At 45.6% G+C, this 23,199-nt stretch overlaps 1 protein-coding gene across 5 annotated transcripts in view; it reads right to left on the bottom strand.

Annotated features, from left to right (window-relative positions):
* pxylp1 (2-phosphoxylose phosphatase 1) overlaps positions 1 to 23,199 on the bottom strand; it is a 173,496-nt gene that overhangs the window by 91,276 nt on the left and 59,021 nt on the right. Inside the window, exon 3 of one of the 5 annotated variants that reach the window (XM_078202385.1) lies at positions 9,896 to 9,978. The exons of the other annotated variants lie outside the window; for them this stretch is intronic. The gene's annotated coding sequence lies outside the window, so the exon portion shown is untranslated. The remainder of the gene's footprint in view (positions 1 to 9,895; positions 9,979 to 23,199) is intronic. 5 annotated transcript variants of the gene reach the window in all.

Here is a 23,199-nt window from a genome sequence, read left to right as displayed (position 1 = left end):
CATTCAATCAATGTGCAGTTGCTGTGTGACCAGACACCCCGGCAACGTGCATGACGGCTTCATATTGAGGAGCTCTGATCTTGCAGAGGTCTTTGAGGAGGAGCTCAGGGTGTAGTTATTGCTCATGGGGGACATGGCTTACCCGCTTTGGACTTGGCTGATGCGTCTGTGTTGAAGCCTGAGATTTGGGCAGAGACCCGATATAATGAGGCCGACGTTGCCACCCATTCAATCGTGGGGCAGTGCACAGGGCTCCTCAAAATGCAGTTCAGGTGCCTGGAGTGCACTGGAGGAGCCTTCCAATATAGCCCCCTGATATCGTCCCGCATTGTGTTCGTGTGCTGTGCCCTTCACAACCTGGCACAGCAGCGAGGAGACCTTTTGGAGGATAAGGACATGGAGGCCAATCAGTCGGGCATCACTGGGGAGGAGGCAGAGAAGGAGGAAGAGGAGGAGGAAGAGGAAGGGGAGGAGGAGGAGGATGACAACATGCAACACCACCCAGGCGCTGGCGGCAGCAAAGGTCAGGCATGTGAGGGCAGCGAGGGAGGCCCTGAACACCACACGCTTTGGTCACTAAGGGCTTGTGTTGCCCTACCTGGGTTCCATCCCTCCTTCCCTGTGCAGTCCTACAATCTCCTGCAATATCATCACACCAGAGTGATGGGCCTGGATACTCTGTGTGAGTGGGTTTCTGGGGCAGGCAGGAGGGTGATGATGACTCACTATGCACCTTCGTGACAATGCCCTGGTGCAAAGTAGTCTGACCCCTACCTGAGCTCTGCATGCAAGCTGGCATCTGGGCCCACATCTAGGTGGTGGGTAAGGGAGAACAAAACATCCATGCAGGGCCCCCGGGGGGTGGAGGGGGGGTGGGGGATCTCTCCTGGGTTCTGGGGATGCAACGGCAGGTGCTGTAAGTTGCTGCCAATGCATGGCACCCACTGTATCCCGTGAATTATTTGAGCGCCTTGATTTTCACAGGAGTTGTGCACTGAGGGGCCTCCCCCACTGATATCAACATGCAGCTCAGTACATTCCTGACAATGGCTAATCAGAGACAAATTAGTCACAGGTGTGGGGTGAAAGAACATAAGTGATAATATAAAAACATGTTAACGTGAGACTTTAAAGTGCCTAAATATTCTATCTAACTGGTGTTGGGCTTTACCCGTGCCATCTTAGTGCCACGCAACTTCTTAACTTTATGTGGCCTAGCACTATGTCTCGGTGTCTCCCCAGGATGTACATCGGACGTGGAGGTGGCCAGCTGCCTACCACACCCCGTGGCCTATGATGCCCTTGTCAACTGCCCTCTGGAGGGCCTGGACCTTGAGGGTCCTGGCCGGCTTCCAGGTGTCAGGGACATATCCATGACATCCTCTGCATCCCACTGCCCCTGAGATGCCCCGGTGTCAGGGCGGTGGGGGGGGCATCAACTGCAAACTCCTGAGTGGAAGGACTCTGCATGGGCTCGAGTCCTTTCTCCTCTCTTGGGGTTCCTGTGAGCCCCTGGGTCACTCCATGGGATAGTGCTGCTTCTGCATTGAGCTCCAGAAGCTCCGGTGTCACCTGGCCCTGCCAGTCCTGGAGGACCACCTGTGTCCTAGTCATGGTGGTCGAGCCCTCAGCGATAGCCCTCTGAGTTGGAGGCCACCTGTCAATGGCAGCAGTAAGTGCCCTCTGAGACTGGGCCACACTCTGCAGCCCCTCAGCCATGACCCCTGTGACTAGGCCACATTTTCAAAGATTATAGCCATAGTCCGCTGTGTCTCAGTGCTGTCCCGCTGGGTCTCCTGCAAGCTCTCAAGCCTCTCATCCATGGGCCACAAAATCTCAAAAAGCCTGTTCAGTCCCTCAGCTGTGCCCTGCTGTGAGTCGGCCTTCGCTTGGAGTCTGCAACTCATGGCGAGGATTCTCTGCACCAGGCTTTCCACCACAAATGCCACCATTGCAGTTTTGGCCTAGGAACCACGCAAGACAGGCAAGAGCCAGTCTGCCTGAAAACTTTGGGACTCCTCCCAATAGCCTCGCAGTTGGTCCAGTGTGGCCATCAGCCCCTCCTGCATTCCCTGGCTCTGTTGCTGCATCTCCAGTAGCTGAGGGAGGAGTGATCGCAGAGGCCCAGCATGTAGCCTGGGGCCAGCTGAGTCCTCGCCTCCAGGAGGCCCCCGCGTGCCAAAGGCCTCGGACATTCCCACTCTTCCATTTGATGTACATCAACAGATGTGCTGTGCGCAGCAGAGAGTGACCCAGATGGCTCACCACTAACTTGACCCACCGACGTGAGAGGCTCTGGGATGGTGAATTGCAAGGTGGAAGCTGACGCAAAACTGGTGTCAGTCTCGGAAATCCCACATCGGCTTCCTCTGAGGAGTCTTCCGAGCTGTCAGGGGCAGGATGGGTGGGAGCAGCTGTGGGGGCCGCATGCCAAATGGCCCAGGCACGTCAGGGTCCTTTCCTGCAGCACAGGACACAAGGTTAAGTGCAAGGGAGTGAGAGGAATCTGGGCTGCATGAACTTATTTGAGATATCTCCCATGAGTGAAGGATTGGAGAGTGCTCACTTCTATGTTCCAGCTCGACTATGCACCATGCTGTCACTAATAGTGTGGATCCTCTCCCACAAGCTCCAGTGCCCGCTCCTCAAAAGGGGTGAGGGCCCGAATCTCGGGCACAACACTCTCCCCCCGTCTTCATCCTCTCCCGGTGATTATGGGCATTCTTCTCCTGTGAGGACAGAAGGAGTCATGTAAAATCTGATGGCACGAGTCCCACAAGGTATCAGTGGGTGGCCCTCAAAGGGATACTGTTGTGGGAGAAGGGGGGAGGGGGGGGGGGGGGAGGAGGGAGGTGCTTGGGGGTCAGGGGCTGGAAACATGCAGGGTGCTGGGGGTGGTGGGACCTGGGGGTCATTTGGGAGAAGATGCTAGATGACGTTAAACACTCATCCTTGCTGCCCAGATGAGGTCATTCAATTTTTTGTGGCACTGCTTCCCACGTCTCCTGGCCAATGCCCTGGCACTAACACATGCCACCGTCACCTCCCACACTACGTTTCCATCCCTTCCCCTGGAACGGCGTCCTGCTGGGGGGGAAGAGGGTGTCCTGCTTTGCCTCCACTGACTCCAGCATCCTAGCCAGATCAGCATCAGAAAAACGGGGAGCTGTCTTCCTGGAGGCCATTTCTTCCTGCACTGCCTGCCTGTCTGTCCATCCTTGGGGTTTTTATGGAGCTCTCCCGTGTTAGCGCAGATCAGCTGCACGCAGTTTGAGCGAGTCACACGCGCGTTAGAGCATTCCAGCGAGTTTAATGCAGTTTGCCTTGTTACCATAGGCAAGAAGCCAAGACAGCTCTTGCAGGTGTGCGATGGAATGGGGGGCAGATTTGTGCCTGTGATGTTCAGGGGCAGGGGAGAGAAAAGGTCATATCAGTCAGCCATTGGGGTCAGGGGGGTGATGAGGGGGCCATGTGCAAGGGGGTCTGTGGGGAGAGGGTCCTTGACGTCCATGGAGGTAAGGGTGAGACTGTATCTGGCTTCGGAGGGGAAGGGGGTGGTTCTGCCAGGAGAGCTGTTCTCTTTTCACCTTTTTCTGCACATATGCAGTTTGTGGCTCCGATCTGGGCTCCAGGCTGTCTGGAAAATTAAGCCCCGCCCACTGCCTCTAGTGGCTAGAAATGGTCTAGCCCATATTTTCAAAGACTGAGTGCAGAAGATTGGGCATGAGAACTCGCCCAAGGAACGGATCAGGAACTCTCCCTTTTTCACGCTAGCTGGAAAGTTGGAAAAAGACTTGTAAAATTCCGCCCACTAAGTCTAAGAAATAAAACTAAGAGGACTTTTGATAATTAAATCATAAATATTCCAAACGGGGTGAATAGTTAAAGGAGAAATGAGAGCTTGCTTTAAGAGTGTGTAAGGATCATGCGAAGATTGGATAAAGAGTTTGCTTAATTCATCCCTGGGTAATTTGAAGAAAATCTCATTCTAAATATAATTCAGTTTCAAATAATCTTTGGTAAGCTACTTTATAATAGAAACATTTATTTTGCTTAAAAGGTTGGGTTTTGCAAAGTGCGCCTTAGAAATTTGGAATAATTTAGCAGCACCCTGAATGATAGCACTTCTTCTTACGGTGGCACAGTGGTTAGTACTGCTGCCTCACAGCACCAGGGACCGGGGATCAATTCCAGCCTTGGGTCAGTGTCTGTGTGGAGTTTGCACATTCTCCTCGTGTCTGCATGGGTTTCCCCCGGGTACTCCAGTTTCCACCCACACTCCAAATATGTGCGGATTCGGTTGATTGGCCATACTAAATTAACCCGAGTGTCAGGGGGATTAGCCGGGTAAATATGAGTGATTACAGGAATGGGATCTGGGTGGGATTGTGGTCAGTGCAGACTCGAAGGGCCGAAAGGGGCTCATTCTGCACAGTAGATTCTATGATCATCTATTGTGAAATATTTTTGCACATTACACACAATTTCCCATATAAATTACCAGCTTCTGCCCACATAGTTTCTAAAAATGTGCCTAATGCCAGTGCCACTAACAACAGTCCATTGGGAATCATCACTACAGCAGCATGAGGCAGGGATAAGCGCTGAATCAGTTTTAAAATGTATACGATTTTAAATAATTGAAAGGAAATAATTAATTTGAACATATTTCAAGCTCAGGTAACATAGAATCATAGAAGCTAGAAGCTGGAGTAGGCCATTAGGCCTTTCGGGCCTGCTCCACCATTCATTTTGATCATGGCTGATCATTGAATTCAATATCCTGATTCCCCCCTGTCCCCCCATATCCCTTGATCCCTTTAGCCTCAAGAGTTATATCTAGTTTCTTCTTGAAATCAAACAATGTTTTGGCCTCAACTATTTTCTGTGGTATTGAATTCCATACACTCACCATCCTCTGGGTGAAGAAATTTCTTCTCACCTCAGTTCTAACAGGTTTACTCCTTATCCTCAAACTATGACCCCGAGTTCTGGACTCCCCCACCATTGGGAACATTCTTTCTGAATCTACCCTGTCTAACCCTGTTAGAATTTTATATGTTTCTGTGAGATCTCCTCTCACTCTTCTAAGCTCCAGTGAATATAATTCTAACCGACTTAGTCTCTTCTCATATGACAGACCTGCCATCTCAGGAATCAGCCTGGTAAACCTTCGCTGTTCTCCCTCTATAGCAAGCAAATCCTTCCTCAGTTAAGGACAACAAAACTGCACACAATACTACAGGCGTGGCCTCACAAACGCCCAATACAATTGCAAAAACATCCCTATCCCTATACTCAAATCCTCTCACTATGAAGCCAACATACCATTTGCCTTCTTTACTGCCTATTGTATCTGCATGCTTACTTTCAGTGACTGATGCAGGAGGACACCAAGGTCTCACTGATTATCTACCTCTCTGAATTTACATCCATTCAAATAATCTGCCGTCCTATTATTGCAACCGAAGTGGATAACTTCACATTTATCCACATTATACTGCATCTGCTTTGTATATGCCCAGTCAACTCAGCCTGTCCAACTTGTGTTGAAGCATCTCTGCATCCTCCTCACAGCTCACCCTCCCATTCAACTTTGTATCATCTGCATATTTGGAGATAATACATTTAGTTCCCTCTTCCAAATCATTAATACACAATGTGAACAGTTGAGATGCTAGCACAGATCCCTACGGAACTCTACTAGTCACTGACTGCCAATCAGAAAAAGCCCCATTTATGCCAACTCTTTGCTTCCTCTCTGTTAACCAGCTTTCTGTTCTGTTTATCAGAAGAGGCTGGATGTGTGCAAAGTGGGAAATTTCTGATAATTAATTCTGTACAGAAACACACAGTTTTGATAATTTGGGAGTGTTGTCAAATGCATGCACCACCATCACATGTAACAAAGTCAGTGAAACTACATTTAATGTATCAAATAGCTATATCCAGAATGGCAATAATATGTTTTTGATGAAGAACTTAATTTACTTTAATTAAATACATGTGCTGCTAATGTTTATGTCTTGGAGGGTGCAAAGGAGCTGGATACAGTAATTGTGTAATGTGACAATTGGTCAAATTGTATTTATCGATGTCAACTAATACATTCATCAATAATTTGCTCATATGTACAAAGTTAGCAATGTCACATCGAAAGAGTTTGGATCTCTTTGTGTCTTTTACGCAGGAAAAGAAAGGTGATTGTTCTTTTTTTAAAAAAAGGTGTCACTTAATTCAATTTGTTAGATTTTTTGGTGGTATGACATTGCTAAGTTTTCACGGTAACATTTCCTTTTTTTTTCATTCATTCATGGGACATGGGCATCTTTTGCTGGCCAGCATTTATTGCCCATCCCTCGTTGCCCTTGAACCAAGTGGTTTGTTATGCCATTTCAGAGGGCAGTTGAGAGTCAGCCACATTGCTTGTGGCTCTGGAGTCACATATAGGCCAGACTGCCTAAGGATGACAGATTTCCTTCCCTAATTAGTGAACCAGATGGGTTTTTCCGACAATTGACAATGGTTTCATGGTCATCAGTGGATTCTTAATTTTTATTGAATTCAAATTCCACTATCTGCAGTGATGGGATTCGAACTCCGGTCCCTAGAACATTAGCTGAGTTGCTAAATAATACCACGAGGCCATCGCCTCCTACAACACCTATTACATTTTTCAGTAAACATCCAACAGCCAAAAGAAAAGCAATGACACATTGTTGCTTGTGCTTTAGGAAGAGCAAGAAAATTATTACTTCACAACCAGGGACAGAAACTCTTTTCCCTAGGCAACAGAACAAGGCAAGCTGATCTGCAGAAGAACCGGAAGGAAAAGAGCCATCACTGAGGAATTCATGGCAGATCATTGGAGGCCTTAAGATCTTAAAATGGGACTGAAGAGGTGAATTTACATTTGGCCTCACAGGCTACCTACAGGTCAAAAGTCTGAGTAGTTTCTTTCACAAAGGGAAAATTCCCTTATGGGTAGATATGTGTTAGGCAGTTGCAGAGTCTCAGATATTGAGAAAGTCACTTTGTGACAAAAATAGCCTTAATAGAATTTTTAACCTTTTCACATTAACGTTTAATACATGGAATGTGTTTTCTGTTCACATTAACCTTAATTGTCACAATTTTTGAGCAACACTTTTTCATGCTAATATTTCAAATGGGAAATAGCTGAGTCTATGGCCAGACCTTTCTGTAAGAAGTCTCACAACACCAGGTTAAAGTCCAACAGGTTTATTTGGTAGCAAATACCAACGACAGACCTTTCTGGCCATTCACGCGGGCGGGATCTTCCTGTCCCAATGACGGCACACCCCCTCTGCAGGTTTCATGGCAGTGAGGGGTGGATTCAACAGGAAACCCCATTAACAGTGGGGAACGAGAAGATCCAAAGGTGTGTGGGTTAGGTTGATTGGCCATGCTAAATTGCCCCATAGAGTCAGGGGGACGAGCAGGGTAAATATATGGGGTTACGGGGATGAGGTGGGATAGCTGACTGTGAAGACTCGATGGGTCGAATGGCCTCCTTCTGTACTTTAGGGATTCTATGATTCTATGAATCACAGAAATAAAATACACAAAATGATGGTGAACAGACAACAAATTGAGCTTGACTTTTTCACATTCAACCTTAAAAGTAAAGCTGAAGCAATAGCTTGCACTGTTCCATTTAAAACATGTCATTCTGAGTTCAATCTGCCACAGGCAAGATGTATCTTTATAACCCTCTTCTGCTCTCAGTGACTGTCAGTGGGAGGATACATAAAGTCTATAATTTGACGAGAATTGGAGAAACCTGATCAAGCCAACATTCTTGAGATGGCACCTTGATGAGCTGCTATATTTCACATATGTACGTGCATACATGGGAATGGTTATTACTCTGAGATGTAAATGTTGAGAAATGTACATATTTTATTTATTTTAAATCTCAAACTACCCAAGTACAATGGCCATGCATAAACAAAAAGTGACTTAAGCTTCGCTTCTATTGATTAGAATCAGCACTTTACCACGTTTATAGAAAAGAACAGGCAACTTTTACTGGCCATCATTTTCAATCTGTTTAATGTTTTGGCTGCAAATTCAAAAAGGCTCAAAAATGGGTGTGGAGATCTCAACAACTAATTAACCTATGCCCATTGATTTTGACAGTAAGAAGTTTAACAATACCAGGTTAAAGTCCAACAGGTTTATTTGGTAGCAAAAGCCACACAAGCTTTCGGAGCTGCAAGCCCCTTCTTCACCTGAAGAAGGGGCTTGCAGCTCCGAAAGCTTGTGTGGCTTTTGCTACCAAATAAACCTGTTGGACTTTAACCTGGTGTTGTTAAACTTCTTACTGTGTTTACCCCAGTCCAACGCCGGCATCTCCACATCATTGATTTTGATGCAGGCAGGATGCAAACTCTGCAGTGTCTGATGGCTAATGTGTCAACTTACATTGCAACAAAAGCAGTTAAGGCACTCACTCATTGTCCGGCTGCTGCTGGGAGCTCAGACTGAAGTTATGCAACCTCCGTGTGCTCCCACGCAAGCTTGGACAGCTGCCATCATACTCGTGGAGATCAGTATGCAAAATAGTTTGCAAGGTCTCAGAGCAGACCAGCAATCTGTTCTTCAACATGTTGCAAGGATTGCTAAGTTTTCACCTCAAGGGACTGCCAATGGTTCTGTGGAGCACAAAATTGCTGTGTTCGCTCAGGATAACAGCATTCCTCCTCCCGCCACTGCCATTCTACCAGTGCTTTTGCTGTCAGTGAGACAGCTGCCAACCATTTTGAAGTTGCGCACTTTGAAATCAGCATTCCTGGGACCAGGCTCCTCAAGGTCATCCTGCAAGATCAGCAACCTTTCCACCAGTCCTGCTGCAGTCACTGGGGTAGCATTCTGGTCCTTGCCACCCTATAGACACACTCTGATTTGGGGAGGTGAATCAAATGCTGATGGTACAGCGGACTGACACAGAATGAAGGCATTGCGACCACGGCCAGGAAATTGACCATTAACCTGCATGATGCACTTGGTTAGTATGGACGCACAACAGTTGGAGATGGACACTGGAATCCTTGCCAGTTTTTCTAGACCTCAGAATTTACATGTGATGCCCATGTGCAGTCAAATACACCATGCAACATAGGGTAACTGCAAACCTGGCAAAACTACGCACTCGGCCCACCTATTCTTCATAGGAAAGAGTGAATAAACTGTGTTCAGCTCTCTTTGTATACTGTATTAGTGAGACCACAATTGGAATATTATGCACAATTTTGGTCCCCTTACTTGAGGAAGAATGTAATTGCATTGGAGGCGGTTCAGAGGAAGTTCACTAGATTGATTCCTGTCGTAGGGCAATCTAGAACAAGAGGTCATAGTTTCAGGATAAGGGATTGCAGATTTTAAACAGCGATGAGGAGAAACTACTTCTCTCAAATGGTTGTGAGTCTGTGGAATTCAGTATCCCAGAATGCGGTGGATGCCGAGACACAGTAAATTTAAGGAGGAGATAGATAGATTTTTAATTAGTAGTGGCTTGAAGGGTTATGGAGAATGGGCAGGAAAGTGGAGTTGAGGCTGAGATGAGATCAGTCATGATTGTACTAAATGGCGGAGCAGGCTCGAAGGGCTGGATTGCCTACTCCTGTTCCTAGTTCTTATGTTCTTATTCTGCAGGCCAGAGGGGGCGGGGGGTGCAGGGTGGGGGGGGGGGAGGGGGTTAGTAATGACTGCACACATGACTTGGAATAGGTGGTCTTAGCAGAATGCTTGAAGTGAAGACTTTCACCATGTACCAATCCCTGTAGCCTTCAACAACTTTAAATAGCAATATAAAATATCAAACCATTCTACTAACATAGCAGCAGCTAGTAAAAATCAATCAGCAACTAACCTGGAAATCCCTTTAATTATTGTTGCTGAGAGTGCTCCTTCCTGCTGCTGAATACATGTTCAGTTATGAGAGATGAAGAGAGGCTGTTAGTTGGAATAGTAATGCAGAAAATGGCATCACTGACTTCAAATCAATGTTACACACTTGACTGACATCACAGTGAGCTGACCCTGCATACTTCAAGTGCGCGTTCCCTGCACCCATACCAGCACCCTTATCAAAATTGCCTCTGGCCAGCAGCAGCATTGCGTGTTTTCAGCACTTGTGCCATTTTCAACCCAAAACTGCACCTCTGATACTGAAAATGCGGGCACCACACAGCTGAATTGTCAGCATTGTGAATTTTCCACACAGTCTAAAGCTTACCAAGTTTACCATTTTGGAGGATGAAGACAGTTACAGCAATTTTTTTAAAAAACAGTTCCTTGCACATTGTTGACTCTGTAAACAGACCGGCTTTTCGAATTTCAACGAAGCGTTTACATACTGAATAAATCAAAATACAACTGCCGACCTGAAAGCAAACATAGCTTTGCTTAATGTGAAATTCTGAGATATACTTTTCCATCTGGAAAATTATCTAGCACTGCCGGACAAACAAAGAGTTCTTTTCACCAAAAAAGGGCAAGATCTTCTCTTTTCCCACCTGGCACTGACCAAGAAAACAATTCTGAAATCCTGAGATTCGGAACAACCTCTGCCAATTGTGGGACTTGTGGTTTTGGTCACTAATGTGGTCCAATGTGAAATGGTACAGCCTTCAGCTCAGGCAACTTTGCAATCTTAAGCAGCAGCGTAGGTAGAAAATTTCAAAAGCTGGATTTTAATTATTGAATATGATAATTATGTTCATCACCCATCTTTAAATAGTCTTCAACTTTAAACAGCTGAGTGCGAAGATTGGGCAAATGCGCCAGGTGTTCATTAGAATGTTTAATTGTTCTGCTGCACGCACATCATTAATGTGAAAGAAATATGGATCTTTGAAAACTGTACCGAAGAAAATGAAGATTGATCCAGCATTCCTCCAGTGGTTTAGTAAACAAACATACAACTTGCTGTGATACTAAGCCATTCAGTTCAGTGTTTCAGACGTGCCAACTGTTCAATTTGATGCAGACAGTCAGTGTGTTCAAAGTGGTGCAGACATATGCTTTCAGACAGAAATCAGTGCCACTTGGCCTTCCCTCATTGTATCATCCAGGACTTTTTCCTTCTGTTCATAGAATCAAGAATCCCTACATTGCAAAAGGAGGCCATTTGGCCTGTTGTGCCTGCACTGACAACTATCCCGTAACCCCACGTATTTACCCTGCTAATCTCCTTGACACTAAGGGGCAATTTAGCATGGCCAATCAACCTAACCTGCACATCTTTGGACCGTGGGAGAAATCCGAAGTACCTCGAGGAAACCCACACAGAGAGAATGTGCAAGCTCCGTACAGTCACCCGAGGCCGGAAATGAATCCTAGTCCTTGGCGCTGTGGAGCAACAGTACTAACTACTGTGCCACTGTGCCACCCTACTGGTGCCCCAAGTTTGAGCACTGGAGCAAGAACCTTGTGGAAACAAAGTCCCCACAAACTGATGCAACTGTATTCTTAATTAGAGCTGTACCAAGATTTACTGATGGTCAGTTTGTTTTTGATAGCATTCTAGGCGGGACCATTGGTTCCCAAACAGTGATTTCCAAGGTAAGACATGCCAAAAGAATCTGCAATAACATTGCAAATTCATTCACCACATTGTAAATGAGAACTAAGTTTGATGATAGGCTGAGGATGGGAGGCAATATCAAAAATCTACATATATATTCCAAGCAACTGAAAGAAAAGTAGATGTCAATAAGTATTGTGTTATCTACATCATAAAACAGGTTTCGATATGTACATGACAGGAAAATTTACCGATGCTATTTTGCACATCTATAGGGAAGAAAACAATCAAAGCCACATGCCTTTTAAAAGAATAAGTGAGAGCAGATTCCAAGAACAAAGGGTACCAAACAATGCATAGACTTTTTTCATTCATATCTGTTTTGTTCCTTTATGAAGTAGTACAGATAACAAGCCAGGACCTCTAATTGCATAAGCTCCACAATGGCACTGTCACTTTGGCACTTGTAAGTAATGAATGCAGTTATTACATTAGACTTTCCTTTCATTGCCTACATTCACCCGCGCAATGACTTTCTGTCTCTCTCATTTCAGTGAAATTCTTCTTGAAGGAAATTCCCCCCAGGGATACATTCATCTTTATGTACAGCTCCTGCAGCTGATTGTTTCTGATGAGAAAGAGCACAACGTGATTGAGCTCCAATATTGAAAGATGTCTGATAAAGTGAACAATAAGAATGAGGGGATTATATTTGCTTCTCCCAGGAATCAAATCTGTACAGTTTGTTTATCCATCATTTTGCCATCCATCATCGACACTAAACCCGTTATCTCTGAAAAGGCGTACTCAAGGGATTATGGCCAAAGGATAAAATAGAACAGCAAGTTTATTTAAAAATATATAACGACATGTTTTGAACATGGGTACATTCAGTTCCAGAAAGTTCTGGGATTAGAAGGTTGATGTTATTTTACCTTTCATTATTCTACTTTTAAGGACAGCTAAAAGGGGTAAAAAAAATACAAATATGCAGTCAATGGGGGGGAAGGGGGAATCTTATCTGTAAGTAGACTGGGAGCAGAGGTTGTGAGAGAACCTCTGGTGGCATGTGAGAAGTTTTGGCTTCCCCGTATGTGATAGGGTTTTGACTTCAAAATGTGCATATTCTGTCATTGACAGGCTCCCTGCACAGCGAGGTGACATGGAAGAATTTGAAAAGAAGCTTTTAGGTGATCTCTCCATAAATAGTTAAGCATTTCTCATTGTTGCAATATTAATCCTGCTCAGTACGAGTGTAACCACAGGTTCAGTCATTTGGTGTATTTGCTTGGCTGAGGAACAAAACAAATATAAATTCTCCATTTTGTCCATGTCAGGGGTGCACTTTGTGAAACTGTGCAATCTCTGCATTTCATTTCCCACCCATTAAAGTTGATGGAAGAACGCCCTTCATTTTCTGTCCACTAAAGTTAATAGATATAAAATCACAGGCTAGGGCACACAATTTCATGATATGCAGTCCCAACTTGTGTTCAGAATACAGAGAAGAAGGGTTATGCAACAGTATCTTCCTTATTCACTGCAGCTAAAGAGTAAAATACATTGCAGTGTTATATATTTTTAAAAACTGTTTATATGAACAATAGTTGTTTTCTAATCAATAAAATAAAAGGCAGCTGGTCTAATTGTTGAAATATTATATGGTGTATAACACTTGCACATCAATCTAGTTATTTTTTTCACTTTTCATTTTTTAAATGCTGGAATTCAAAATAATAAGAAAATGCTATAAATACACAGCAGGTCTATAAACTTGCCTATGTACATATGAATAAGGAGCAGGGGTAGGCCACTTTGAGCCTGCTCCGCCATTCAACAAGTTTACAGCATGATCCGATTGCAATTTCAACTCCACAATCCCACCTACCACTCATAACTTTTCAACCTCTCGCTTATCAAGCTCTGCCTTAAAAATGTCCAAAGATTCTGTTACCACCGCTTTTTGAGCAAGGGAGTTCCAAAGACTCACTGTCCCTTTGAGAGAATAAAATGTCTCCTAATCTCTGTCCCAGGAGTGGCACGGGTGGCACAGTGGTTAGCACTGCGGCCTCACAGCCAGGGATCCGAATTCAATCCGGCTTCAAGTAACTGTCTCTGTGGAGTCTGCATGTTCTCCCAGTGTTTGCGCGGGTGCTCCGGTTTCCTCCCACAGTCCAAAGATGTGCGGGTAAGGTTAGGCCATGTTCATTTCTTCTTAGTGTCGGGGGATTAGCAGGGTAAATACTTGGGGACAGGGATAGAACTTGGGTGGGTTGTTGTTGGTGCAGGCTCAATAAACCAAATGGCCTCTTTCTGCACTGTAGGGATTCTATGATAATTGGGTGACCCCTTATTTTTAAACTGTCTCCCCTAGTTCTAAATTCTCCCTCCTTTCCACATCCACCCTGTCAAGACCCCTTTGGATCTGATATGTTAGAAGGTTAAGAGCAAAATTTGGATTTATAGGCGTCTATGGGTCTGCTGTATATTTCTATCATTCTCTGTTTGTGTTCCCTGAATATAGAACGCAAAAAGACTATCTCAGAAAATACTTTTTTGTAAACTTGCCTTCAATTTTTTGTTAACAGGTAGAATCATCTTAGCATCATTATGGCTCAAAAGAAGGCTATTTGCCTCATCGAATCATTGCAACATGTGGCAGAGCTCGGATCTGACATTCTGCTGTAAAGGCAGTTCCCCAGAATAGTTTCTAGATAAGTTCAACAAGCTGCAGATATGGGTTATGGCGCCTTAGCCGCTGTACCCAATCAGACATTCCTGGTCAATAATGACACTGATATGCCTTCTTCATGCAGTAACATGTATATCACAAGATATGTTACGATCAGAGCACTTTTGTAGAACCATCCAGCATTATGATTAGTAAAACATTCACACATCATAGTGACATTGTTGATGATCAGTTGTGGCAGTTCCTGTTGTAAATAGGAGCCTCCATCAACTGCGCATCTAGATTCACCTCGTCTATAGATGCTTATACTCAGAGGCTGGTGGGAGAGCACAGGGCACCTCTCAGATCGGCTAAGTTGCAAAGCAATGCCGCTGTCATTCACAAACAGTAACTGTCAGAAGCAGGATGAGACTGCAATTATCAAAAAATTCAGACTGAGCCACTCCATTTTCAGGTTTATTGGGTTGAATTTTCACTTAAGAACATAAGAACTAGGAGCAGGAGTAGGCCATCTGGCCCCCCGAGCCTGCTCTGCCATTCAATAAGGTCATAGCTGATCGTTTTGAGGACTCAGCTCCACTTACCCGCCCGCTCACCATAACTCTTAATTCCTTTACTGTTCAAAAATTTATCTATCCTTGCCTTAAAAACATTCAATGAGGTAGCCTCAACTGCTTCATTGGCCAGAGAATTCCACAGATTCACAACCCTTTGTGTGAAGAAGTTCCTCCTCAACTCAGTCCTAAATCTACTTCCCCTTATTTTGAGGCCATGCCCCCTAGTTCTAGTTTCACCCGCCAGTGGAAACAACTTCCATGCCTCTATTTCATCTATTCCCTTCATAATCTTATATGTTTCTATATGATCTCCCCTCATTCTTCTGAATTCCAATGAGTATAGCCCCAGACTACTCAGTCTCTCCTCATAAGCCAACCCTCTCAACTCCAGAATCAACCTAATGAATCTCCTCTGCACCGCCTCCAGTGCCAGTATATCCTTTCTCAAGTAAGGAGACCAAAACTGTACACAGTACTCCAGGTGTGGCCTCACCAGCACCTTATACAGCTGCACCATAACCTCGCTGTTTTTAAACTCTATCCCTCTAGCAATGAAGGACAAAATTCCATTTGCCAACTTAATTACCTGCTGCACCTGCAGACCAACTCCTTGAGATTCCTGCACAAGGACACCCAGGTCCCTCTGCACAGCAGCATGCTGCAATTTTTTACCATTTAAATAATAGTCCATTTTGCTGTTATTCCTACCAAAATGGATGACCTCACATTTACCAACATTGTACTCCATCTGCCAGACCCTCGCCCACTCACTTAGACTATCTATATCCCTTTGCAGACTTTCAGCGACCTCTGCACACTTTGCTCTGCCACCCACCTTAGTGTCATCTGCGAATTTTGACACACTACACTTGGTCCCCAATTCCAAATCATCTATGTAAATCGTAAACAATTGCGTTCCCAACACTGATGCCTGAGGCACACCACTAGTCACTGATCGCCAACCAGAAAAACACCCATTTACCCCCACTCTTTGCTTTTGGTTAGTTAACCAATCCTCTATCCATGCCTGTAACACTGTGCACCTTTATCTTATGTAGCAGTCTTTGGTGCGTCACCTTGTCAAATGCCTTCTGGAAATCCAGATACACCATATCCACAGGTTCCATCGTTGGGGCAGGGGAAAGTTTCACAACGCGCCCAATTTTTACTTGTTTTGAATAAAGTGGGAATGAAAGTCAGATGAAGCGTACAACTGCCAGCTGATTCACTGTCACCCAGTGAGTAAAAATTCACCTGGGTGCAAAATAGCTTGAACAAAAGAACCGATGCCATAATTTAAAGCGCGGAACAATAAAAACAATGAATGCCACATGAGAGTGCTGTACAAAAGTAAGGACAGACACTGAAAGAGAGTTAAACAATTTATTTCATACTGTGTGATCAGTTTCAGATTCTGTGCTTCATGTTGAAACATCTGAAAAGTAATTCAAGGACAATAATGAACTGTGAGTATCACCACCTATAGAAATTGCTCCTCCGCAGAGCCATTATCCCAGTCTTCCATTCCAATTTCTCTAATAGCATCTCATTTCATCAGAGTGACTATATTCACAGCTCATTTTGTCCTGCCAAACATGGGTTCTCACTCCACACTATGCACGATTGAAGTGACTTCTACTGAGCGCTAAGTGAATTTAAACTACTGCTGAGGTTATGACAGTTGCTCAGTTGCTACTTATTTTCAGATGACAAAATAATCCCATACCCACAACATTTAAATGAGTTTTGTTATAATTGGTCCATTTGTCAGTTCGCTGCAATTCCTGTCAGTGCAATCCAGACCGCAATTTTCAGGTACTTTGAAAATGATTTTGCCCCCACGTGAAAAATGCCTCGTCTGAATGTGAAACATCTTATTCGCCTGTCCTGGGGGTCATCGGAACATTTCAATGAAGCGGGCACTGCATTTAAATGGCTCCACAGCACTTGCTGTCATTCAAGCCAGGAGGATGGCAGCGAGGAAACCAGCTCCTCAATGCTGGACGCCGGGAAGAAGAGATGGGCAACAATATACCCTGGGGCTGGCAGCAGATCCTCCAGAAAGGTGACGAATTCCACCTGGGAGACAGTCGCAGCACTGGTCAGTGCCAGGAGCCTGACCAAGAGGACAGGGGTGCAGTTTCAGAAGAAGATTAATGAATCTACTCCATTCTGCCAGGGTAAATGCTCCCAGTCTCCTCTCAGCCACTTTGCCATCACCCCTCAGAAGGTTACCTCAGGGGCGGCACGGTAGCACAATGGTTAGCACTGCTGCTTCACAGCGCCAGGGACCCGGGTTCAATTCCCGGCTTGGGTCACTGTCTGTGTGGAGTTTGCACGTTCTTCCCATGTCTGCGTGGGTTTCCTCCGGGTGCTCTGGTTTCCCCCCACAGACTGAAAAACGTGCTGGTTAAGTGCATTGGCCATGCTAAATTCTCCCTCAGTGTACCCGAACAGGCGCCGGAGTGTGGTGACTCTGGGATTTTCACAGAAACTTCATTGCAGTGTTTTAATGCAAGCCTTACTTGTGACTAATAAATAAACTTTAAACTTCAATCACACATGCTGCCACCTCGCAGGGTCCCAGCACCCGACCTCCCACATGTTTCCCCCCAGCACTCCTCATCAGAACCCCTCCCTGCTTCTGCGCAGTGCCTACGCATGCCAGGTATCATCAACATCTGAGCCAGTAGGTAGCCAGCTCACATCGTCCCCATTTGTATTCCTGCAGGATAAGCTTGCCCACAATCCCCACAAGTGAGAGGAGATGGGTGGGTGATGGGGTGCCCAAGCTGAGGATCCTAACTCCTTCTGAGGAGAGAGCCATGGAGCTCAGTGAAGGTGCTGAGTGGGCCTGTGCTGAGAGCGAGTTGGACCTGCGGGAGAAGCAACTGCACCTTTATCCAGACAACCAAACTCAAGTGAGCTCTGTGTCGTCCAAACCCTTGACCAGGCTTGTGCTAAAACGATCTTCCTTGCTTTTGATTTGATTTATTATTGTCACATATATTAGTATACAGTGAACTTAGTAGACAGGCTTCTGGGTCACTATCTGGTGAGCACCACATAGCTTCTGATGCACATCTGGTGGAGGCTGGAACGTCTCAGCGATTGGACAGCCAGAGATCTGCTGGATCCCAGGACTCAGCTGTCCCCAGCCATGCCTGTGGACACCTTCATCCTTCAGCTGCTTGAGATGTAAAGGCAGAGCCAGGAATACCAGGAGGGGGTGTCAGTGACACTCCTATGACTGCAAGGCTGAATGGAGGAATCGCACAGCCTTCTGTCACAGGAAATAGTGTCGCCAATACGTGGCACCCATGCCAACACTGAAGAGTGGCATCTGCAGTGGAAAGCATGGAACAAGTGGTCAGATTCATGACAGGAGAACCTCAAGGCATGGCTCAGTCATTGAGAGATTCCTCTGCATGGTTCAGACAAGAATCCCATGGCTCAGTCACCCTCCAAGACTGGCAGGGCCAGAAAACATTGAGGCTTCTGGAGCTCACTCTAGCTGCCCCTCCATCCCATGTAGTAACCCAGGGGTCAATAAACACCCAGAGGGAGGAGGATCTGCTGTAGCACAGCCTGGGGTATTCCACCCAGGATACCCTGGAAGTTACCAGCCAATCTGAATCCCCCTCTACTGAGACCGGCGCATCTGAGGCGCAGTGGGCACAACAAGGTGACAACACCAGTGCAACCCAAATGTAGGCCGGGGCTGTGCCTACCAAGGGCATCTCAGGCAACAGGGTGTGGAAGACAGCAGGCTCCCTCCATCTCTCAAGGTGCATCCTGGGAACACACCTAGACATAGTGGGAGGATACACAAGTCTAAGGAATTGTAGGGGCACAGTGTGGGCATGGGTGAAGTTAGGCACAAGTAGTTGGGGGTCATTATTACTTGTTACATCTGGACATGTCACTGAATTAAATATTATTTTTCTTCATCACCTTAACACCTCACATTCTTTAACTCTCCTCCCAGTGACATGACGCCTCTCCCCATCAAGACACAGTTGTTCTCATTGGCTCTCGATGCCCACCAGACATTTAGGCCCTCTCATTATGAGTGCTTCATTCGCAGTGATGGAGCATGATTCAGTGAACCCCAGACCCCTGCCCCTAATCCCACTCTAAATCAAAGAAACAAAGAAATGTAGCACAGAACCTCATTCAGACATAAGCCGGGCAGTCAGAGTGCTGGCAGCAGACAGATGGGAGTCAGACATAAGCAGTAGCTGAGGAGCATCAAAGACCATTCCTCACTGCGAGTCATCATCACCCTCCTGCAGCGACCGGGCAGCAGGCACTCAAAGACTCCCCAGCACCCTAATGTTCAGTATCTTGGTCAACTCTATCCCCTGGTTGCAGAGGGGTCGTGACATCCTATGGGGGAATCACACTGGCGGACAATGAGCTAGTCATCCTCCATGAAGTGAGAGGTGATGAGGGTGTCTTTAGCCCTCCTGCTCATGCACACCCTCACTCCTGCCTGGCTTCCATCCTTCAGATTCTCAGTGGGCTCTTCCTCAACGCTCTTCTGCATGTCCTCCTCGTCTGAGGACATGTGCTGCTCCTCGAGGTCGTCCTCAGGAACGTCATTGCCCCGCTGCAGAGCCAGGTTGTGTAGGGCACAGCAGACCATGACAATGCGGGAGATCCACTGGGGGCTGTAATGGAGGGCCCCACTGGACCTGTCGAAGGCAGCAGAACAGCATCTTTAACGGGCCGATGCACTGCATGATTACAGATCGGGCGGCTTTGTGAATATCATTGTACCTGGTCTCCACTGCGGTCTGTATCTCCACACTGGCATCATCAGGCCACGACCTGAGGGGATACCTTTTGTCCCCAACGAGCCAATCCTGTTGGACTGGCAGAGGATGTAGCTGTCTTGCATCTTCCCCGGAAAATGGACACACACGTGCATGAAGTGCATCTGGTGGTCACAAACCAGCTAGATATTGAGGGAGTGGAACCCCTTCCGGTTGATGATTTTGATTTGATTTAATTTGATTTATTATTGTCACATGTATTAGTATAGTGAAAAGTATTGTTTCTTGCACGCTGTACAGACAAAGCATACCGTTCATAGAGAAGGAAACAAGATAGGGCAGAATGTAGTGTTACAGTCATAGCTAGGTTTCCCTGAAGCCACGGGGAAACATAGGTGTAGTCAATTGCCCCCTGCACCTGTGGCAGACCAGCTATGTTCCCAAAGCCCGTAGCCCTCTCATCCTGCCAGGCCTGGTCCAGGTCAAAATGTATGAAGTCCAGAGCCCGTGCATAAAGTGCATCTGTGAGGTCACTTATGGGTGAATGCTTGTGATATTCCATTTAGGTCACTCGTAGAGTCCTGGAAGGAAGTTTAAAGCTTCCTTGAACTTCACAGCCACTGGGAATTGGTGTCCACTGCCACCATGTGGCGCCAAGTCCACAAAGACATGGCAGAGGTGCCACACAATCTTCCTCTTGAGGCGGGTCTTTGACGGCACATGTTGTCGGACATGTCAGATGGGATTAGCCATGGTAAATGTGTGGGATTACAGGGATAGGGCGGGGGAGAAGGCCTGGGTAAAATACTCTGTTAGAGAGCCGATGGAGACTCAACGGGCCGAATGACTTCTCCCACACTGTAGAGATTGTATGATTGAATGTTTCAAACAGTGTGGGCCCAGAATTGAACACAATACTCCAGCTGAGGCCTAAACGGTGTTTAATACAGGTTTACCATAAATTCATTTTGCTTTTTTACTCTCTGCCTCTACTTATCACTAGTAAGAAATCTCACAACACCAGGTTAAAGTCCAACAGGTTTATTTGGTAGCACAAGCCACAAGCTTTCAGAGCACTGCCCCTTCATCAGGTGAGTGGGAGTTCTGTTCACAAACAGGGCACATATAGACACAAACTCAATTTACAAGATAATGGTTGGAATTCGAGTCTTTACAGGTAATCAAGTCTTAAAGGTACAGACAATGTGAGTGGAGAGAGGGTTAAGCACAGGTTAAAGAGATGTGTATTGTCTCCAGCCAAGACAGTGTCCACTGCAGAGCCAGATTGTGTAGGGCACAGTAGACCATGACAATGCGGGAGATCCACTGGGGGCTGTAATGGAAGGCCCCACTTCCTGTCGAAGGCAGCAGAACAGCATCTTTAACGGACCGATGCACTGCATGATTACAGATTGGACGGCTTCGTGAATATCATTGACCTGGTCTCCACTGCGGTCTGTATCTCCACACTGGCATCATCAGGCCGCGGCCTCTACTTATCAAGTCATGGATCCTAAGTGTTTTATTAAAAGTTTTTTCAAATTGTCCTTCCATCATGAATGATTTAAGTACATACCACCCCATGTATCGCTTTCCCTCTGTCCATTTTAAAATTCTAATACTTCATTATTATGGCTTCTCCTCATTCATCCTGCCAAAATATATCACTTCATTTGTAAATTCTCAGCTGCCTAATCGATTTGATCAGTTTGTCTATGTCCTCTTGAAGTCTGTTAATATCTGCTATTGTTTACCACATTTATAAATTTTATATCATCTGCAAGCTTTGAAACTCTACCTAAGTGCAAGTCTTTAATATATATCAAAAAAGAGCAATGGTGATAATACTGATCCTTAGAGAACACCACTGTGCGCTGTCTGAAAAACATTAACTCACAACTACTCTCTACTTCCTGGCACTTAGGCAATTTTTAAATCCATTCTGCCAACATCCCTTTACTCCTATGGGTATTTTTTTGCCATAAAAAGTCATTAAGGTATTATTTTGCCAACGTGTCTATTATATGCACGGGAGCACAGTGGTTAGCACTGCTGCTTCACAGCTCCAGGGACCTGGGTTCGATTCCCCGTTTGGGTCACTGTCTATGTGGAGTTTGCACATTCTCCTCATGTCTGCGTGGGTTTCCTCCGGGTGCTCCGGTTTCCTCCCACAGTCCAAAGATGTGCAGGTTAGGTTGATTGGCCATGCTAAAAATTGCCCCTTAGTGTCCTGGGGTGCGTGGAGTAGCAGGTAAATGTGTAGGGATATGGGGGTAGGGTCTGGGTGGGATTGTGGTCGGTGCAGACTCGATGGGCCGAATGGCCTCTTTCTGTACTGTAGGGTTTCTATGATACATTCTATGATATGCTATTTTGTCAAATGGACTACCTTCATCAACTCTCTGCTGCTTTATCAAAGAACACAATCAAATTGATCAAACATGATTTATTTTAACTAATCAATGCTTTCATTTATTCACCCATCTTTCACCAAATGCCAATTAATTTTGTCCCAAATTATTGTCTGAAGGTTTCTGACATTAGGCGAATTGGCCTGTACAATGGTTATTGGATTTATCCCTATTTTTAAACAGGAGCTGCAATCCTCCAGTTCTCTGGAATAACCCTATATTTAACTGGAGATAGAAGATTGTGGCCTGAATACCTGCAAGTTCCACCCTTACTTCCTTTAGTAACCTAGGATGCATTCCCATCCTTACCGGGTGGGCTTGCTACTTTGAGGGCTGGCAATTCTTTCTATCCTCTCCAAATATCATTACTGTCTCCTTGTTTACTGCTACCTTGACAGCGTCCTCTTCCCTAATGAAAACAGTTCATAGTACTCATTTAGTGCCTCATACATAGTGGATGCCACCAATAGCGGGTGGGGAGGGGGGTGTGGGGCGGAGTCAGTGACTGATCTCTTCAGTTGCACAGAATAGAATGGACATGGGAAAGATGTTTCCATTGGTAGGTGAGACTAGGATCCGAGGGCATCGCCTCAGAATAAAGGGACGGCCCTTTAGAACCGAGATGAGGAGGAATTTCTTCAGCCAGAAGATGGTAAATCTATGGAATTCATTGCCACAGAAGGCTATGGAGACCAGGTCAGTGAGTATGTTTAAGACAGAGATAAATAGATTCTTGATTGATAAGGGAATCAAAGGTTAGGTGGTAAAGGCAGCAGAATGGGGTTCAGAAACTATCAGCCATGACTGAATGGCAGAGCAGACTCGATGGACCAAATGGCCTAACTCTGCTCCTATATCTCATGGTTTCTCTCTTTGATGCTCTTATTCCCTTTTTCTGTTCTTCACTATGCTTTCTATGTCATACATGTGACATGAATATCCAAGCTACAGGACAGCAGTGTTTCTTTACCATCTCAATCACTATCTCATTTGGATTAAAATCTATTGAGGAATGTAAAGGTAAGCATTTCTAGAATGGCCATTGGACCAAAAATCTAAATATATTATGGATGTTTTGAGCATATTGTTTTAAACCTCTCAGTTATTAATTGAAAGACTACACCACAAGATTTCACGGGCCCGATTCTCCCATCCTGGCGCACACGTTTTTTGGCGGGTCGGGATGGGAGAATCGTGTGTCAGCCATTTT

Source organism: Mustelus asterias, chromosome 3 (assembly GCF_964213995.1).
Source record: "Mustelus asterias chromosome 3, sMusAst1.hap1.1, whole genome shotgun sequence".
NCBI lineage: Eukaryota > Metazoa > Chordata > Chondrichthyes > Carcharhiniformes > Triakidae > Mustelus > Mustelus asterias.
The sequence above is the reverse complement of the archived record's forward strand: the minus strand, read 5'-3'. Positions and strand labels throughout refer to the sequence as shown.